This window comes from Triturus cristatus, chromosome 12 (genome assembly GCF_964204655.1).
Source record: "Triturus cristatus chromosome 12, aTriCri1.1, whole genome shotgun sequence".
Lineage (NCBI taxonomy): Eukaryota > Metazoa > Chordata > Amphibia > Caudata > Salamandridae > Triturus > Triturus cristatus.
This window is the reverse complement of record NC_140595.1, coordinates 71586941-71601158: the sequence shown is the minus strand read 5'-3', so window position 1 is coordinate 71601158 and position 14218 is coordinate 71586941.

Sequence of the window (14218 nt, the reverse complement as noted above, 5' to 3'; positions counted from 1 at the left end):
TCCTGACATTCATGACATGACATTCCATTCATGACATTCCATTCCATGACATTCCATTCCATGACATGACATTCCTGACATTCTTGATGACATTCCTGACATTCATGACATGACACTCCATTCCATGACATTCCATTCCATGACATGACATTCCTGACACTGTATTCCAAGACATGACATTCCTAACATTCCGTTCCTTGACATGACATTCCTGACATTCCATTCCTTGACATGACATTCCTGACATTCCATGACATGACATTCCTGACATTCATGACATGACATTCTATTCATGACATGACATTCCTGACATTGCATTTCAAGACATGACATTCCTCACATTCCATTCTTTGACATTCCTGACGTTCCATTCCATGACATTCATGACATATCATTCCATGACATTCATGACATGACATTCCATTCATTACATTCCATTCCATGACATGACATTCCTGACATTGCATTCCAAGACATGGCATTCCTGACATTCCATTCTTTAAGATGATATTCCTGACATTCCATGACATGACATTCCTGACATTCCATTCCTTAACATGACATTCCTGACATTCCATTCCATGAAATGACATTCCTGACATTTCATTCCATGACATGACATTTCTGACATTCCATTCCATGGCATTCATGACATTCATTCATGACATTCCTGACATTCCATTCCATAACACTCATGACATTCCATTCTATGACATTCATGACATTACATGACATTCATGATATTTCTGACATTCCATTCCATGACATTTCTGATATTCCATTCCATGACATTCCTGATATTCATGACATGACATTCCATTCATGACATCCTTGACATTTCTGACATTCCATTCCTTGACATTTCTGACATTCCATTCAATGACATTCCATGACATGACATTCCTGACATTCCTGACATGACATTTATGACATTCATGACATTCCATTCCATGACATGATATTCCTGACATTCCATTCCATTCCATGACATTCATGACATGACATTCCTGACATTCCTGACATTCCTGACATTCTTGATGACATTCATGACCTTCATGACATGACACTCCATCCAATGACATTCCATTCCAAGACATGACATTCCTGACATTCCATTCCTTGACATGACATTCCATGACATTCCATTCCTGACATTCATGACATGACATTCCATTCATGACATGACATTCCTGACATTGCATTTCAAGACATGACATTCCTGACATTCTATTCCATGAAATGACATTCCTGACATTCCATTCCATGACATGGCATTCCTGACATTCCATTCCATGGCATTCATGACATTCATTCATGACATTCCTAATATTCCATTCCATGACACTCATGACATTCAATTCCATGACATTCATGACATTCCATGACATCCATGATATTCCTGACATTCCATTCCATGACATTTCTGACACTCCATTCCATGACATTCCTGACATTCATGACATGACATTCCATTCATGACATTCCATTCCATGAAATGACATTCCTGACATTGCATTCCAAGGCATGACATTCCTGACATTCCATTCCTTTACATGACATTCCTGACATTCCATTCCATTCCATGACATTCCATTCCATGACATTCATGACATTCCTGACATTCCATTCCATGATATTCCTGACATTCCATTCCATGACATTCCTGATCTTCCATTACATGACATTCCTGACATTCCATTCCATGACATTCATGAGATTCCATTCCATTCCTGACATTCATGACATGACATTCCTGACATTCCATTCCATGACATTCATGACATTCATGACATTCCTGACATTCCATTTCATGATATTCCTGATATTCCATTCCATGACATTCTTGACATTCCTGACATTCCATTCCATTCCTGATATTCCATGACATGTCACTCCTGACATTCCATTCCATGACATTCATGAGGTTCCATTCCATTCCCTGACATTCCTGACATTCACAACATGATATTCCTGACATTTCGTTTGATGACATGACATCCCTGACATTCATGATATGACATTCCCTTCATGACTTTCCATTCCTGACATTCCATTCCATGACATGACATTCCTGACATGACATTCCTTGACATGACATTCCTGACATTCCATGACATGACATTCCCGACATTCCTGATGAAATTTCTGCCATGACATTCCATTCATGACATGACATTCCATTCCTTTACATGACATTCCTGACATTCTATTCCATGACATTCATGACATTCCATTGCATTCATGCCATTCCATTCCATGACTTTCTTGACATTCATGATATGACATTCCTGACATTCCATTCCATGACATTCCTGACATTCCTGATGATATTCATGACATGACATTCCATTCCATGACATTCCTGACAATCATGAAATGACATTCCTGACATTCCATTCCATGACATTCCCTTCCTGACATTCCTGATCACATTCCTGACATTCATGCTATTCCATTCCATGATGTGACATTCCTGACATTGCATTCTAAAACATGACATTCCTGACATTCCATTCCTTGACATGACATTCCTGACATTCAATCCCATGACATGACATTCCAGACATTCCTGGCATTCTATTCCATGACATTCATGACATTCCATTCATCACATTCCATTCCATGACATTCCTGACATTCATGAAATGACATTCCTGACATTCCATTCCATGACATGACATTCCTGACATTCCTGATGACATTCATGACATGACATTCCATTCCATGACATTCCTAACAATCATGAAATGACATTCCTGACATTCCATTCCATGACATGACATTCCTGACATTCCTGATGACATTCCTGACATTCATGCCATTCCATGATGTGACATTCCTGACATTGCATTCTAAAACATGACATTCCTGACATTCCATTCCTTGATATGACATTCCTGACATTCAGTTCCATGACATGACATTCCAGACATTCCTGACATTCCATTCCATGACATTCCTGACATTCCATTCCATGACATTCCTGACATTCATGAAATGACATTCCTGACATTCCATTCCATGACATGACATTCCTGACATTCCTGATGACATTCATGACATGACATTCCATTCCATGACATTCCTAACAATCATGAAATGACATTCCTGACATTCCATTCCATGACATGACATTCCTGACATTCCTGATGACATTCCTGACATTCATGCCATTCCATGATGTGACATTCCTGACATTGCATTCTAAAACATGACATTCCTGACATTCCATTCCTTGATATGACATTCCTGACATTCAGTTCCATGACATGACATTCCAGACATTCCTGACATTCCATTCCATGACATTCCTGACATTCCATTCCATGACATTCCTGACAATCATGAAATGACATTCCTGACATTCCATTCCATGACATTCCCTTCCTGACATTCCTGATCACATTCCTGACATTCATGCTATTCCATTCCATGATGTGACATTCCTGACATTGCATTCTAAAACATGACATTCCTGACATTCCATTCCTTGACATGACATTCCTGACATTCAATTCCATGACATGACATTCCAGACATTCCTGGCATTCTATTCCATGACATTCATGACATTCCATTCATCACATTCCATTCCATGACATTCCTGACATTCATGAAATGACATTCCTGACATTCCATTCCATGACATGACATTCCTGACATTCCTGATGACATTCATGACATGACATTCCATTCCATGACATTCCTAACAATCATGAAATGACATTCCTGACATTCCATTCCATGACATGACATTCCTGACATTCCTGATGACATTCCTGACATTCATGCCATTCCATGATGTGACATTCCTGACATTGCATTCTAAAACATGACATTCCTGACATTCCATTCCTTGATATGACATTCCTGACATTCAGTTCCATTACATGACATTCCAGACATTCCTGACATTCCATTCCATGACATTCATGACATTCATTCATGACATTCCTGACCTTCCATTCCATGACATTCATGACATTTCTGACATTCCCTTCCATGACATTCCTGACATTCCATTCCATGACATTCCTGACATTCCATGACATTCCTGACATGACATTTATGACATTCATGTCATTCCATTCCATGCATGACATTCCTGACATTCCATGCCATGACATTCCTGATATTCCATGCCATGACATTCATGACATTCTATTCCATGACATTCATGACATTCCATTCCATGACATTCCTGACATTCATGACATGACATTCCTGACATTCTTGATGACATTCCTAACATTCATGACATGACATTCCATTCATGACATTCCTGAAATTGTATTCCAAGACATGACATTCCTTACATTCCATTCCTTGACATGACATTCCTGACATTCCATTCCATAACATGACATTCCTGACATTCCATGACATTCATGACATGACATTCCTGACATTCCTGATATTCCGGATATTCCATGACATTCATGACATGATATTCCATGGCATGACATTCCTGACATTCCGTGACATGACATTCCTGACATGACATTCATCACATTCCATTCCATGACATGATACTCATGACATTCCATAACATGACATTCCTGACATTCCATTCCATGACATTCCTGACATTCCATTCCATAACATGATATTCCTGACATTCCTTTCCATGACATTCATGACATTCCATTCCATGACATTTATGACATTCCATTCCATGACATTCATGACATTCCATTCTATGACATTCATGACATGACATTCCTGACATTCCTGACATTCTTGATGACATTCCTGACATTTATGACATGTCATTCCATTCCATGACATGACATTCCTGATATTGTATTCCAAGACATGACATTCCTGACATTCCATTCCTTGACATGACATTCCTGACATTCCATTCCTTGACATGACATTCCTGACATTCCATTCCATGACATGACATTCCTGACATTCCATGACATTCATGTAATTCCATTCCATGACATTCCTGACATTCCATTCCATAACATTCCTGACATTCCTGATGACATTCCTGACATTCATGACATGACATTCCATTCATGATATTCCATTCCATGACATAACATTCCTGACATTGCATTCCAAGATATGAAATTCCAGACATTCCATTCCTTGACATGACATTCCTGACATTCCATTCCATGACATGAAATTCCTGACATTCCATGACATTACTGATATTCCATTCCTTGACATGACATTCCTGACATTCCATTCCATGACATGACATTCCTGACATTCCATTCCATGACATTCATGACATTCCATTCCATAACATGACATTCCTGATATTCATGACATTCCATTCCATGACATTCATGACATTCCATTCCATGACATTCCTGACATTCCTGATGACATTCCTGACATTCATGACATGACATTCCATTCAAGACATTCCATTCCATGACATGACATTCCTAACATTGCATTCCAAGACACTTATGACATTCAATTCCATGACATTCATGACATTCCATGACATCCATGATATTCCTGACATTCCATTCCATGACATTTCTGACACTCCATTCCATGACATTCCTGACATTCATGACATGACATTCCATTCATGACATTCCATTCCATGAAATGACATTCCTGACATTGCATTCCAAGGCATGACATTCCTGACATTCCATTCCTTTACATGACATTCCTGACATTCCATTCCATTCCATTCCATGACATTCCATTCCATGACATTCATGACATTCCTGACATTCCATTCCATGATATTCCTGACATTCCATTCCATGACATTCCTGATCTTCCATTACATGACATTCCTGACATTCCATTCCATGACATTCATGAGATTCCATTCCATTCCTGACATTCATGACATGAAATTCCTGACATTCTATTCCATGACATTCATGACATTCCTGACATTCCTGACATTCCATTTCATGATATTCCTGACATTCCATTCCATGACATTCTTGACATTCCTGACATTCCATTCCATTCCTGATATTCCATGACATGTCACTCCTGACATTCCATTCCATGACATTCATGAGATTCCATTCCATTCCCTGACATTCCTGACATTCACAACATGATATTCCTGACATTTCGTTTGATGACATGACATTCATGATATGACATTCCCTTCATGACATTCCATTCCTGACATTCCATTCCATGACATGACATTCTTGACATTCCATTCCTTGACATGACATTCCTGACATTCCATGACATGACATTCCCGACATTCCTGATGACATTTCTGCCATGACATTCCATTCATGACATGACATTCCATTACTTTACATGACATTCCTGACATTCTATTCCATGACATTCATGACATTCCATTGCATTCATGCCATTCCATTCCATGACTTTCTTGACATTCATGATATGACATTCCTGACATTCCATTCCATGACATTCCTGACATTCCTGATGATATTCATGACATGACATTCCATTCCATGACATTCCTGACAATCATGAAATGACATTCCTGACATTCCATTCCATGACATTCCCTTCCTGACATTCCTGATCACATTCCTGACATTCATGCTATTCCATTCCATGATGTGACATTCCTGACATTGCATTCTAAAACATGACATTCCTGACATTCCATTCCTTGACATGACATTCCTGACATTCAATTCCATGACATGACATTCCAGACATTCCTGGCATTCTATTCCATGACATTCATGACATTCCATTGCATTCATCACATTCCATTCCATGACATTCCTGACATTCATGATATGACATTCCTGACATTCCATTCCATGACATGACATTCCTGACATTCCTGATGACATTCATGACATGACATTCCATTCCATGACATTCCTAACAATCATGAAATGACATTCCTGACATTCCATTCCATGACATGACATTCCTGACATTCCTGATGACATTCCTGACATTCATGCCATTCCATGATGTGACATTCCTGACATTGCATTCTAAAACATGACATTCCTGACATTCCATTCCTTGATATGACATTCCTGACATTCAGTTCCATGACATGACATTCCAGACATTCCTGACATTCCATTCCATGACATTCATGACATTCATTCATGACATTCCTGACCTTCCATTCCATGACATTCATGACATTCCTGACATTCCCTTCCATGACATTCCTGACATTCCATTCCATGACATTCCTGACATTCCATGACATTCCTGACATTCCTGACATGACATTTATGACATTCATGTCATTCCATTCCATGCATGACATTCCTGACATTCCATGACATGACATTCCTGATATTCCATGCCATGACATTCATGACATTCTATTCCATGACATTCATGACATTCCATTCCATGACATTCCTGACATTCATGACATGACATTCCTGACATTCTTGATGACATTCCTAACATTCATGACATGACATTCCGTTCATGACATTCCTGAAATTGTATTCCAAGACATGACATTCCTTACATTCCATTCCTTGACATGACATTCCTGACATTCCATTCCATAACATGACATTCCTGACATTCCATGACATTCATGACATGACATTCCTGACATTCCTGATATTCCGGATATTCCATGACATTCATGACATGATATTCCATGGCATGACATTCCTGACATTCCGTGACATGACATTCCTGACATGACATTCATCACATTCCATTCCATGACATGATACTCATGACATTCCATAACATGACATTCCTGACATTCCTGACATTCCATTCCATGACATTCCTGACATTCCATTCCATAACATGACATTCCTGACATTCCTTTCCATGACATTCATGACATTCCATTCCATGACATTTATGACATTCCATTCCATGACATTCATGACATTCCATTCTATGACATTCATGACATTCATGACATGACATTCCTGACATTCCTGACATTCTTGATGACATTCCTGACATTCTTGATGACATTCCTGACATTTATGACATGTCATTCCATTCCATGACATGACATTCCTGATATTGTATTCCAAGACATGACATTCCTGACATTCCATTCCTTGACATGACATTCCTGACATTCCATTCCTTGACATGACATTCCTGACATTCCATTCCATGACTTGACATTCCTGACATTCCATGACATTCATGTAATTCCATTCCATGACATTCCTGACATTCCATTCCATAACATTCCTGACATTCCTGATGACATTCCTGACATTCATGACATGACATTCCATTCATGATATTCCATTCCATGACATAACATTCCTGACATTGCATTCCAAGATATGAAATTCCAGACATTCCATTCCTTGACATGACATTCCTGACATTCCATTCCATGACATGAAATTCCTGACATTCCATGACATTACTGATATTCCATTCCTTGACATGACATTCCTGACATTCCATTCCATGACATGACATTCCTGACATTCCATTCCATGACATTCATGACATTCCATTCCATAACATGACATTCCTGATATTCATGACATTCCATTCCATGACATTCATGACATTCCATTCCATGACATTCCTGACATTCCTGATGACATTCCTGACATTCATGACATGACATTCCATACAAGACATTCCATTCCATGACATGACATTACTGACATTGCATTCTAAGACAAGACATTCCTGACATTCCATTCCATGACATGACATGACATTCCATTCCGTGACATTCATGACATTCCATTCCATGACATTCATGACATTCCATTCCATGCCATTCCCTCCATTCATGACATGACATTCCTGACATTCCATTCCATGACATGACATTCCTGACATTACTGATGACATTCCTGACATTCATGACATTCCATTCATGACATTGCATTCCAAGACATAACATTCCTGACATTGCATTCCAAGACATGACATTCCATTCCTTTACATGACATTCCTGACATTCCATTCCATGATATTCCTGATATTCCATTCCTTGACATGACATTCCTGACATTCCATTCCATGACATGACATTCCTGACATTCCATTCCATGACATTGTTGACATTCCATTCCATGACATGACATTCCTGATATTCATGACATTCCATTCCATGACATTCCTCACATTCCATTCCTTGACATGACATTCCTGACATTCCATTCCATGACATTCCGTTCCATGATATTTATGACATTCCTGATATTCCATTCAATGACATTCCTGACATTCCATGACATTCATTACATTCCATGATATTTCTGACAGTCCTGACATTTCATTCCATTCCATGACATTCCTGACATTCCTGACATGACATTTCTGACATTCCATTCCATGACATTCCTTACATGCCATTCCTTGACATGACATTCCTGACATTCCTGACATTCTACTCCATGACATTCCGGTCCATGATATTTATGACATTCCTGATATTCCATTCCATGACATTCCTGACATTCCATGATATTCCTGACAGTCCATTCCATGACATTCCTGACATTCCTGATGACATTCCTGACATTCGTGACATGACATTCCATTCATGACATGACATTCCTGACATTGCATTCCAAGACATGACATTCCTGACATTCCATTGCTTGACATTGCATTCCTGATATTCCTGACATTCCATTCCATGACATTCATGACATACCATTCCATGACATTCATGACATTCCATGACATGACATTCCTGATGACATTCCTGATATTCATGACATGACATTCCATTCATGACATTCCATTCCATGACATGACATTCCTAACATTGCATTCCAAGACATGCCATTCTTGACATTCCATTCCATGACATTTCTGACATTCCATGACATTCATGACATTCATGACATTCCATGATATTCATGACATTCCTGACATTCTATTCCATGACATTCCTGACATTCCATGTTATGACATTCCTAACATTCCTGACATTCCATGACATTCATGAAATTCCATTCCATAACATTCATGACATTCCATGACATTCATGACATGATATTCCTGACATTCCATTCCATGACATGACATTCTTGATCTTCCTGATGACATTCCTGACATTCATGACATGACATTCCTGACATTGCATTTGAAGACATGACAGTCCTGACATTCCATTCCTTGACATGACATTCCTTACATTCCCGACATACCATTCCATGACATTCATGACACTCCATTCCATGACATGACATTCCTGATTGTTGTATCCAAAAAAGGAGGGAGGGGGGGGACCAGGAGCAGGTTAGTGGTCCAGTGCCTGTGCTCCGAAAAGTCAATTGGGTAATTACTGTAAGGCACTGTTCCAGGGTCGGTCTGATTGAAAATCAACTCAGACCGTACCTCAACAGAGAGAAAGTAAAGAGAAGGATCTATATGATAGAGGTCTAGGGTGGGGTACTTAGGAAGGGGGGAGACAGCATGAGTGTCTCATGTTGCCCTCACACATCCCGAGGGATGTCATGCTTCATCATCGGGCGGTGCTCCTCGTCGGGCCGGCGGTGCAATGCCCTACGGGTCCCCCGAAGGGTCTCTTTAGCGGAGATCTTTTAAGAGCGCTGCCGTTTGGTGCATGCGGGTATGTGGAGGGGAAGTACCAAGGTCAGTGGTGCTAGTGGTGTGTGCAGGAATAAAAATACCTAAGGGTTACCAGGGAAGCTAGTTTAATAAGAAGGTACCCTTGGTACATTAAAATACGTGGCAAAAGTGTTACTAATTAAAACGTGATGTGTTTAGTAGTAACTAAAGGTACAGGTCAAATGGTCGACATGTTTCGCGCCTAGTGGTGGTCAAAATGATCCGGGGCGCTTCATCAGGACCAGTAGAGGTGAATAGTGTGGGGAGAGGTGCCCAGACTATGTGTAGTGGCGGGGGGTAAAATATCGCCCTCCCACTCGGCAAAAAAAGGGGGGTTTAGTGTCTCCTAAACAGGTGGTGTCTGCAGGGAGAGGTATGTTATGCCCCCTTTGAATTAGACCTAGATCAAAGGGAAGATAAAAGAAGGAGAAATGCAGAAGTTAAAAACATATGCGGACTGGCCTTGTCGGTCCGCATAAGTACATAGTGATCCTGAGAGATCACACTTTTACAATGAGACAGTCATAATGTCGTGCACCCTGAAGCCCAGGCTATTCTCAGATTTCTATAGGAGCGAGGAGGCGTGGGTGTGGTCCCATGCCAGTCAAGATGTGGTTGGTCCCGGGCCCCGGTGGCGGTCACAGAACCCAGCTAGAGGTTTGATAGGTAAACTGCTGTACCCCGTGGGGCCCAGACACCTCCAACCTGGCTGTGCAACGGGCTCACCCGGCGTGTCATCCACTGGGAGAGTCAAGTAGACACGTGTGTTGTATGTCCAACTCGAATCGTAGTTACAACACAGAAAGGTGCATTTAGAGTAATCTTACCTAAAGAAGGAGCTGGAGTTGCTCCTTGAGTTTAAAAAGCGGCGTAGGAGGCCCACACCATCTAGGGCTGTAAGTTGGAAAGAAAGCATAACAGTAGGAAATACCCAAAGGGTAAAAAGAACAAAAGTGAGGCGTTAGATTTAACTTACATCATAGCCGTTTGTAGAGCAGGAGATTTTGCTTACGTAGTGATCTGGGTAGCCTCGAATCATACTCACGGGTTGCTCAGGTGACGGCACTGGAAACCTGCCCGGTCCTGACGCCTGCTCGAAGGTGAATGTTGTTTGCCTTCCCCATTGTATTTAAAGACTGAGCCCCGTGATTGAAGGAGGTACCTGTTTCCGGTTCTGACGGCACGGAAGGTCATGAGAGGCCGGAGCTGCGCATGCGCGGTGAACTAAGATGTTTCCAGTGTTCTCTTGAGCATGCGTGAGGAGGTGCTTTTGGCGCATGCGTGGTGTGTGTTAGTTACTAGCGCATGCGGGCCTTGTTTACAAAATGTAAAGCCAGGAGCCAAAGACCAGATCACAAAAAAGTGGTAAAACATGGGTGTGACATTATCTACCCATCCTGTAAGATTGCCCGGGTCGAGGAGGTGATGGTGTGTGGGCGGGGGCATATGTGAACTCGCTCACGGGTGTAAAAGGTGTGAAAGTTCACATCCGTTGCAGGCTAATGTTTACAATTGAGCAGTGCGCCTAAACGCTAATGTGACACACTAATTATTCAGTTATGTTGCTTCAGGCCGGTGTAGAGCGGTTTACACATAGTACATGCACATAACAGTGTCAATGTCAGAGCTCAGTCCATGGGATATCGTCATTAAGCCCCTGGGTGTCTGTGTGCAGACGGTGCACCCAGCGTTGTTCACGCCTAAAGAGCGACTCACTACTCCAGTTATTATTGGATTCCAGAATGGTCCATTGGATCGCTTCGCACGGGTGTCCTTTTTCCAGAAAGTGGTTTGTCAGTTTTGTGGCTGCGCGCGCTCGTCTGATGGTACTTTTGTGTTCGCTGATCCTAGTTTTGATGGGTCTGGTGGTCATGCCTACATAGTAAAGTTCGCAGGGACACGAGATCAAGTATACACAATTTGTGGTGTTACAATTCGTGTGCTTCCTTTGTTCCCACTTCAGCTCGCCAATTTCTAAGACTTTCGTGTGTCGTGTCGTGGTGCAAGCACTGCATGAGCCACATGGGTAGTGCCCCTTGACTGCTGGCAAATCCCAGAGAGTGTTCTCTATTCTCGCTGGTTTCTGGCGTGGCCGTGTATTGATCAGTTGGTCTCTCAAATTGCTGGTTCTTTTGAAGGCAAACCGAGGTGCTGGGATGTTAAGTGTATCACTATTGATGATTTTCCAGTTGCGGTTGATGATTTTTTTAATTTTGTTGGAGAGTGGGGTAAAGGTTGTGACGCAGGTGATCACGTTGTTGGTCTCGGGCTCTCTTGTTTCCAGGAGGCCCTCACGAGTGTTGTTTCTAGCCCGTTTTTTGGCTTGGTTAATTACTTTTACTGGATAGTGCCTCTTCGCCAGATTGTCAGATAGGGTGTAGGCTTGTCTCTCAAAATCCTGTAGTTTGCTGCAATTTCGCCTGATCCTGAGAAATTGGCCATAGGGTAGGTTCTCCCGTAGAGCTTTAGGGTGGTGGCTCTTAAAGCTCAGGAGGCTGTTGCAGTCAGTCTCTTTTTTGTACGTGCTGGTGTGAAGTATCCCATTTTCTAGTTGGATCAATAGGTCCAGGAAGGGGATTTTCTCGTCACTGGAAGTCATGGTGAAGCGTAAATGGGGGTCCAGATTGTTGATCCACTCAAAGAATTTTATTGTCTTAGAAGCCTGTCCTCTCCATAGGATCAGCACATCGTCTATATACCGTTTCCAAGTGACCATATGTCGATGAAATGGGTTGGCGTCTGTGAAGATGTGGTTGGCCTCAAAGTGTGACATGTACAGTCCCGCCAAGCTCGGCGCAAAAGTGCTCCCCATGCTGGTCCCTTGTACCTGGTGGTAGATGGTGGTTTTGTACATAAAATAGTTGTTAGTGAGAGCAAGGGTAATGAGGGCCGAGATGAAGCTTGCCGGTGTCGAAGTTGGAAGTTCTGAGTTATGTAACAGACTGCTTACCACTTCGATGGTTGCTTCCTGCGGGATATTTGTATACAGTGCTTCCACATCCAATGTGAGCAGTAAGTTGATTTCCTCAGTGTTTTCATCATTGATGGTTTGGATGAGGTTGAGCACATCTCTGGTGTCTTTGAGGTAAGCTGGAGTGGCCTGGACCAAAGGGCGCAAAAAGAAGTCACTGAACTGACTCAAGGGTTCCAGAAGGGAGCCTATCCCTGACACGATCGGACGGCCGGGGCAAGGGGTAACCCCCTTATGAATTTTGGGTAGAAGGTAGAAGTAGGGCATCCTAGGAGACGAATTCACCAGAAAGGCTGCTTCTTTTGAGGTGATCCATCCCTCTGTGGCTGCTTCGTTGACCATGGTCCTGATCTGATTCAGTAGCCTTGAAGTAGGATCGGTCTCTAGAATCTCGTAGTACTCAGTGTTGTTGAGTTGGCGCAAGCACTCCTTCTCATAATCCTGTATGTCGAGGATCACAGTGGCTCCCCCTTTGTCCGCAGGTTTTATTATGATGGAATCATCATTCTGAAGGGTGGTCACCGCCCTCCGTAGTTTTTTGGGGAAGTTGTTGTAGGCGTTAGGAGGTTCTAGTCGGTTAACCTCCTTGAGGACAGCTTTTTCGAAAGTGAGGACCTCGTGTGGGACCATACCAGCGCTGGGGGTGAATTTCGACGGAGGTCTCAGGCCAGTGTCGTCCTCAGTCTGTGTTTGGTTGTCTTTGAAAAAGGCCCTCAGTCTCACTTTGCGAAACAGTTGATGCAGTTC